This window comes from Mixophyes fleayi, chromosome 6 (assembly GCF_038048845.1).
Source record: "Mixophyes fleayi isolate aMixFle1 chromosome 6, aMixFle1.hap1, whole genome shotgun sequence".
Lineage (NCBI taxonomy): Eukaryota > Metazoa > Chordata > Amphibia > Anura > Limnodynastidae > Mixophyes > Mixophyes fleayi.
Genome location: NC_134407.1, coordinates 55,304,547 through 55,313,627, shown reverse-complemented (window position 1 = coordinate 55,313,627; position 9,081 = coordinate 55,304,547).

The window sequence follows — 9,081 nt, the reverse complement described above, 5'->3', positions numbered from 1 at the left end:
TCTTATAGTCATTATTAAGTGGTTTACAAAGACTCAGTGTGCAGAGTATCCACCGCAACAGTATCTACAGTGTTGATACTGGTGTATTGTTATTGCAAATAGTGGTAGATATTACACTGAATCCACCACTGTATGGAAATACATGTCCTGGAGGATTACAGATACGTTAGAAGGGACTCTAGTAAGAGACTGTATAAAATGTAATCTGATAATAAATGTAAAAGTCAGAAGATCAAAATAATATATCATTAGAAACAAATGGCCTGAGTCATTAAGAAAAGTGAGCCAAGAAAAAAAAAAAGGTGTCGATGTTCTCCAGGACAAACCATGTTACTATGCAAAGGGTTCAAAATAGTTTATTATTTTGCACCTAAGTTAAATACTGGCTGTTTTTTCATCTACCACACAAATACTTGATAGCTTTATTTTTACACTGAAATTTAAAGTTGATCTAGGACATGTCCTTCCCCAACTATAAATCTGTCCCCACATTTTAAATTTACCTCCCCTTCCAATGTAACATGGTTTTGCCCAGGTACAAAGTTAATCCTTTTTTACGCTTTGCTCTCCTTAATGACTTCAACATACATTTCCAATGTGCTAAGCTTTTAAAGAGCATACGTCATTAACAAGGGGAAGTCATTTTTTGCTTATCAAGTTAAGGAGTCTTCATAAACATAATGCAGCATCTATAGCAGTGTTGGCTAACCTTGTGAAACTACAAGTCCCAGCATGCTTTGCCAATATATAGCAGCTTATTGCTGGAAGGGTATGCTGGGACTTGTAGTTTCACAACACCTGGAGTGTCACAGGTTAGCCAACACTGATCTATAGTGACAATTGAGCCTCTTATGTGTTATCACCAGCTTTTACCTGATGTGCCGAGTGTAAAGGATTATTTCTGCTCCTGACTATGTCTTTGACACTGGCTGTATGGTGCACAACCGAAGGCTGCCTTCTTGGATTTATCACCTTTTGACAATATCCAACGTTTGGCAGATTATGGAGTGACACACTGCAAGCCACGTTTCAGTGGTTCAATGGTAAAAACAGAAAATTAATATGAAAGTTTGTATTTTGCAGCTTTTTCCCACCACTGACCAACTTTTGGTTTATAAATGAAAGAACAAATAAAACACTTAAGATCTAGGACTGAACATAACCCCTTAATGACCATGGTCTTTTATACCTTATTACCTTTATGCTCAGACTAAATTTCATGTTTAGAAGGTGTCTGTTTAGCAGAGAATAACTTTTTGTATTTAATAGTCTAATCTGCTGAATGTTATATTGTTTTTGTGGGGGTCAGATAGGGTTTTCTTATCTTAGTAAATTAATATGTTGTGGGCGTTATATAGAGAAATCTATACAAAATGGATATAAACACTTTCTAGGATTCTCCCCATAGTTCTTTTCAAATTGTGTCCATTTGCGCTGCCTCTCTGTGGAGTCAATCAGTTTTGATAAGAATTCTAATAAAAAAGTTAACTAACTTTTAGATAAGAATATAACGTTCATATTGAACACTATAGGCCTGATTCATTAAGGAAAGTAAAAAAAAAAGTAAGTCCCTCCGCTCTGCCTGCGACCGCCGCCTCCTTACGCACTGATCACCTCTTCCCAATCCTGTCTTCAGGACTTTGCCCGGGCTGCTCCCCTGCTGTGCAACGATCTTCCACGTTCCATCAGGTTAGAATCTACTCTCAAAGGCTTCAAGTGTGCCCTTAAGACTCATTTCTTTATTCAAGTTTATCAGTCCTCCTAACTCCCTTGTCCTGGCTCTCTCCCCAGTTAGTACCACCCTATTTGTGTCTCCCCCTTTCCTTTAGGATGTAAGCTCTCGGGAGCAGGGCCCTCTTTCCTTGTGTGCTCCTTCTACTGTTCCATCACCCTCTACCTCTTGTCCTGCTTCCCTAGCCCTGTTTTCTTAAGCTTCTGCCTACTTCCCACTGATTTGTACCATCACTTTCACTCATTGTTCCAAAAATAATTTGATTTGCATTACCATGTTACATGTATGTATGTATGTATGTATGTGTATATATGTATATGTGTGTATATATATATATATATATATATATATATTTTTGTTCTTTATGTATCATGTTGTGTCATGGGTCACTGTTTTCTATATATGTCATGTACGGTGCTGCGGACCTTTTGTGGCGCCTTATAAATTAAAGGTGGTAATACTGGACAAAACCATGTTACAATGGAAGGGGTGCAAATTAGTTTATTATTTTACACATAAGTTAATATCTGTTTTTTTCATGTTGCACACAAATACTTGATAGCTTTATTGGTACACTGAAATTTATTTAAAGTTGATCTAGGACATGCCCAACCCCAACTGTAAACCTACCATCACATTTTAAACCCCATGCCAACCCCCCGCCCCCCCTCCACCCCCCTCCAATGCAATATGGTTTTTTTCCCAAAGTTCAAAGCTCCCTTTTTTTTTTTTTTTTTTTTCTACTATACTTTCCTTCTGATTCCAGCCCGGCAAGACAATGGACACGCTTGTGAAGCATACAGGACTTAGATCTATGTTCAGTTGCACTAAGGTCCAGCACAACAAAACTTAGTTCTACCGTGGATGGCTGTCAAGGGGTTTAAATGTGCATTAGGAGAATGAGAGTATTAACACAGGGATGATTTAACAGGTGTGCTTTGTCGTGAGCTGAGTTCACCAATTGCCATTGTGATTAATAGATTGTTATTTTGACAAGTTGTGTAATTATACTCAATGTAGTTTTTACCAATGCCAGATATAGCAAGTTTATTAGCTGGTAATAGACAATAGGTCTGCAAATTAATGACCGTGGAGACCTAACCTAAATGGCATGGTGACGAATGTTATTCTAAAAGTACAACATTGCCTTTCCTGTCAATAGTGTACTTCAATAGGTTCCCCGGCATAGCAGTCTGCTGTCACAATGAGCATGATTAAATTATTATATTTTCACCATCTGTGTTTTATTGTGTTGGACTTATCAGTGTGCGCCAGGAAAGATGGATATCTCCATGAATGAGATACAACAAGTGGAATGGCTGGTTCTAGGCACCACCAGGAAGCTTATTTATTCAAACAAAGCTAATCTAATCTCATTAATTGTGACAGTGTAAACAAACAGGGCAAAACAGCATGCACATTGGCAACCTAACTAGTTATACGCCAGAACCTACTCTTCCTCGCAGGTTAATTCGGGTAACTAGTGTAGAGAGAGAGAGAGAGAGTGTGTGTGTGTATATGTATGTTTATATATATATATATATATATATGTGCCTAAAGAAACCGTAAATAACCATCACTTGGAGAACAAATACTTAAAGATTACACAGCCTCCAACTGTGCAGAGGTTTAAAGCTTATGATAGAACTGAGATTAAATCATCCCAAAGTATACCTGGGTAAACTCTACTTCTCATTCCAGCACAGATTGAACCCCAGTAGGACCGAAAGATAATAACCACACTATTGTGATTCCAAAGACCAGCAGCCTCACTACCAGGAATGTGTCCGCCCATGGCTCATAGCTACTTGGCTCCATCCATCGTCCTACCCTAACTTTATAACCCCTAATTTACCTTTCCTAAAGGAGATTGAATTGCTGGCAATGTGTCATGTGGACATCACTATGATGCCTGGCTGATCACATTGCCAGCCTTTACGCTAGGAATCTCCGCTGATTTTTCGGCACACTTCTATGGGGTGCAAGGAAGAATGAGCGGAGATTCCTAACATAACATCAGTGCAATGTGTCTCCGTGGACACACAAACCATTTATGTATTAATGCTTGCCCGGATAGCCAAGCATCCTGTTATGCTGTTCCTCAATTTCACCTCTATCGTCCATGGAACCAACGTCTGAGGTGCTGTCACTCCATTTGCCAGAGTTAAATCCTCCAAAGCAGCAGCCTGTATTGTCCAGTCTAGATGGTCCACATCCTGCTAGTTTCCAGAGGAGCCTGAATCAACCGCATTCCAACTCCAGGCCTGAGCCCTTCACACCTGCACAGTGTAACTCTCTAACTCACTGGAAAATATTAAACACTTCTAATCAAGCCCTTAATATTGCTGGTGTATATACACTGTGATATAAACTAATATTAAAGATAAATGTTTCCATGACATAATGTTGATTTAGTTTTGTTAATAGTTTTGACATAAGTATATAAGCATCCAAGTGCTGTATTTCTTCAAAGCACCCTAAGGCCCCACACAGAACCTTCCTCACACATGATCTATATATTTATATATGTACACTACTTCAACTGTCCATGTGTTTGTTCACCCGAGTACTCCAAAGTATTATTATTTTGCCTACAACTTTATTCCCACTGACTCATATAGGTCACACCCCTAACACCACCCAAAGCAGGTATTAATTATATGCAATTATATAAAACTCCCTGAGTACAACAACACATTGCCACCCCATAAGTAGCAACTCAAGTTAATTTACATACCCTAACCAGCCTATTCTTTTCTAATATTATTCTTGTGCACCTCAATGTCTATACAGTAACAACTACCTCTGGCACATCCTCCACTCCCACTACCTCTGTTGGGGTCCTCTGGTTTGTTTTCTGACTTTACATCTCTTCTCTTGCGGAACTAATAAGCTAATTCAGCTTCCAGCATCACCTCTACACTGATGACACCCAAATTTACTTCTGCTCCCCTGACCTCTCCCCTTCTGTACAATCTCGTGTAACCAACTGCCTCTCTCCTATCTCCACATGGTTGTCCCAACGTTACCAAAAGCTCAAGTCCAAAACAGCTTATCATCTTTTTTCATCCCAATCACTACCTACCTTCAAATCTTCCTCACCATCAATAACACCACAATTCCTTTAATCTCCCAAGCCTGCTGTTTAGGTGTCACATTTGACTCTGCCCTCTGTTTTATTTATAGCAGCCCTGTTGCCTCCACACTCAGGAACATTGCCAGAATACTCAATTTTCTTACACAAGGTACTATCAAAACTCTTATTCATTCTCTCACAGTCTCCTGCTTCGATTACTGCAACCTTCTAGCATTCCCTCAACATCTATCCCTATTTTACTCTTAAATGCCACAGATAAACTGATCTTCCTCTCTCACTGCTCCACCACTATGCAAATCTCTACACTGGCTCTCCATCCCCTCCAGAATCCAATTGAAATGACTCACCCTTACCTACAAAGCCTTCAGCAACACCACCCCTTTAAACCCCTGAAATCTTATCTCAAGTTACCTCTCACCCTCTTTGATCTACCTCTGACCTGCACCTTGCCTCAGCTCTGGTAACCACATCTCGCTCCTGCCTACAAGACTTCTCAGTTTTCAAATTTTAAATGTACATCTGACAGGCAGATCCTGTCCAATTATTTTAAAAAAGGATTACACAGATCTACCCAGCCAGGTTAAATCTCACACAGACCACCTGAACCAGGACCACAAGATGAACTTCCACCTAACGTGAAATTCCTTGTCACTAATCTCTTGCAGGACACTAATCTTACTTAAGAACTCCATTCTAATTTGCTGACATAGGAAATCACTCTTGATGCAAAAGTTTGAAAAGTCTGTCAATTTGGAAATGTTGTAAACCAAGAGCTGACCTTATTATTAGACAATATGGACTGGTTCAAAGATAAATTAAAGAACATTGAAGATTACAGCAAAGTAATATCCGCATTACACCAGAACCATAACTTGACATTTTAGTTACCTGGGCAAGTGACAACACTGGCACTCCCCCTCCCCTCATCTTGGTGAGAGCAATAGTAGATGCCTCCTAGTGTGGTGACATGACTAGCCCTTTTCAAGCATTATGCCCCCCTCCAATACCCTGTTTCCCTGGACCCCATCTCTTCCCTATGTTTTGGAGTATTATTGATCTTTGTATGGCAATTACTGAGCAAGGCCACCCTCAATCCTTGCCCTACCCTTTCACAAACAGCAAAAATGTACTGTTTACTGTGCTTTCACCTCCCGTGAAGCAGGAAAGTCTGCACAATGTCATGACACCGCAGGACAGTCTAGCAAAATCATAACTTTCCCACCAGAATAGGAACAGTTGGCAGTATGTGCCGCTCTTTTCTACATGTCTACGTGCAGCTGTAATTGCCTCCTGCTGCTGAAGCTGAAAACTCAGTTACATCTTGGTCAGATCCTGGAATTTTGGGGACCCTGTTTGGAAACAGATAGTTACTATTCACCTCTTAAAAACCCACCATGGTCCCCCCAGCCATACTTAAAATGAAATTATTGGCTTTAACAAATAGATCTAGCAACACAAACACACACGCGCCCCAATATACACACATCAGTATATCACACAGTCCCGCATACAGTCTGCAGCACATAACACAATCTCACTTGCAATCTACAGTATATCATACAATCCCACATGTAGTCTGTAGCACAATACAATACAAAGCATATATAGATGTACATAGGGCTAGGAGTGTGGTCATGAAGTTTCATAACCTACTCACTGTAGCCCACTCGCTAGGGTCAAGGGTCACACCTTATAATTTTTTCACTTTAGCTCATGCAACTAAGGAGCTAAAGTGAACTCGGGGGACATTACGCAGTTATAAGGAATGGAGATGAGGCCTTTCATAGAGAGGGATGGAAGAAAACATAACAACTCATGATTGGAACAGGAGATGTCTGCTGGTCTTATAATATGATGGAAGTGCATTTTTGTTGAGCTGGGGGTCTGGATTCAATCTCTAGGTAGTTAGGCAGGCATCCCAATATGGTAAGTTAATTTAAAAATCTAATCCATTTATTGATTCATGCGGAGAATGCTGTCGGGTTTAAGCATGATGGTAGCTAGTGATTGTTACATGGGAGGTGTACCGTAGGGTACATAGAGATTAGATTCTACAACTTGCTTTTGTGATCCCAGAGACAGAAAAATTATATGATAGGACCGAGTGTTAAAGAAACGGGTCATAGATGTCTAGGCATCTATAGAATAAATGTAATTGATACCATGTTGAAATGGGCGGACACTAAGAATTTTGTACCCGAGTGTCGTGAACAGAGAGAACTTACAGTTATTTATAAGGGTTGACCCAACACATAACTGTGGGGAATAAGGCCTAAATCATAACTGCAGTTTAAATATGGTATATCAAATGAATCCATTGATAAGTTGAGCTACTAAAGTGTAAAATGTGAAGCCAGAGAGTCTGTGTGTGTATTCGGTGACTCTGACCATCCCAGTGTTAGAAGATAGCAGTGTCACCTGTGGCAGCTTGAAAGGCCCCTGCGGTGAGTTAGTAAGCTATTATGCAATTAAAGTATTGTGTCATGCCCAACTAATTTTTGAGATAGGAAAGAGTTTACGTAGAGTAGCTTGTGTGTAGATGAGCTGTGTATGACTCTCCAGGAATCATCAAAGCCATTAAGTTTAAGTCAAGCAGCCAAGATGATTGGCTTTCAATGGGGTCTTATTTAGTTTTAGATCTAAAAAAAAAGTCCTCTCCTAGAATTATCTGCCTCTTCATAGCCCATGAAAAAAAGATAGCAGAATAAAGAAGAATTTAGTTTGGAGCACATGAGGGCATAAATGGAAGCTAATATTAGGGTCAAGTGCTGGTGTGTACCCAGGGCCGGATTAAAGGAATGGAGGCCCCTGGGCTAATGGGGCCCCCATTTGCCCGTGAGGCCTCCCCCCTGTGACCCAGCCCCCCTGTGAGCCGCACCCCCGCCCCCCGCTGCCCCCCACCCCAAGCGCTTACCTATTTCTGTACTCCTGTCACTGTAGTCTTTCCACGACACGCTGTAAGCTTACTGGAAGGAAATCACTGACCGCAGCAGAAAGACTACAGTGACAGTGCTCAGCAGCATTGATCGGCAGGGGACGCCCCCGCACCGATCATTACTGCCGCTGAGCACTGTCAAGGGCCCCCTGGATGCCCGAGGCCCCTGGGCTGTAGCCTAGTTAGACCTCGGGTTTATCCGGCCCTGTGTGTACCTATTACAATAATGTATCTCCCCTCTGGTTCTGGAGAATGGTTTGGACTGGGTGAAAATTATATTATTATGAATAAGGATTATGACTGCATTATAATTGCCATGAACATCTATGTATGCTTGTTATTGTATTGTGCTACAGACTGCATGTACAATTGTAATGTGCACCCCCTGTCACGCTCTAGGGCCTGGAACAACCTGTGTGGTCTGCTTGAGTTGAAGCTACCCTCCAAGTAGTGCAGAGTCTAACGGAGAAGTAGGTATTCACCCGGACCCCTGCAAGGGAGTTTGGACTTTGCAGCTCCCTAACCACAGGTCGCGGTTCTCAAGAAGGGTCACAAGCGAGACCGAGAGGAGAACCAAGTCACAGGAGTAAGATGGTTGCTGATAGGAATGATAATGAGGAATATATTCTTCAGGTAGATGAGGCACAGAGGTACTGTGGAGCTAGGAGGCCCCTAGGGTCAGGATCATGAGGAAGTGCGGTGGTCTGCAGGTAGATAGCGTACAGAAGCACCAACGTGCAGGAGATGGAGACTGGTAGAAACACCCTGCAGCAGGGTGGTACTGTAACACTAGAGAGCTTAGAACAGGTATTGGTGGTAGTACTCTGCAGCAGGATAGTGCTGACAAACTGGAGAGCTGAGAACAGATATAGGTGGTAACGCTCTGCAGCAGGATAATGCTGTAACACTGGAGAGCTGAGAACAGGTATAGGTGGTAACTCTCTGCAGCAGGATAATGCTGTAACACTGGAGAGCTGAGAACAGGTATTGGTGGTAGTACTCTGCAGCAGGATAATGCAGTAACTCTGGAGAGCTGGAAGCAGGTAAAGGTGGTAATACTCTGCAGCAGGATAACGTTGAAAGACAGAATAGCTGAAAGCAGGTATTGGAGATAGTATGGGAGATCTGAAGATCTGGCACTCAGATAAGGAGACAGGTGCTTTAAATAGACAGGGCTGACAGGCAATTAGTCAATCAGGTGAATGGAAGGAGTTTTAAAAAGGGCTGGTTTTGCACATGCGCAGTTCAGACAGGCAAGATGACACCCGTCAGAGCAAGCCATGGGACCCACTGAAAGAGGAGAGTGGCGGTCAGTGG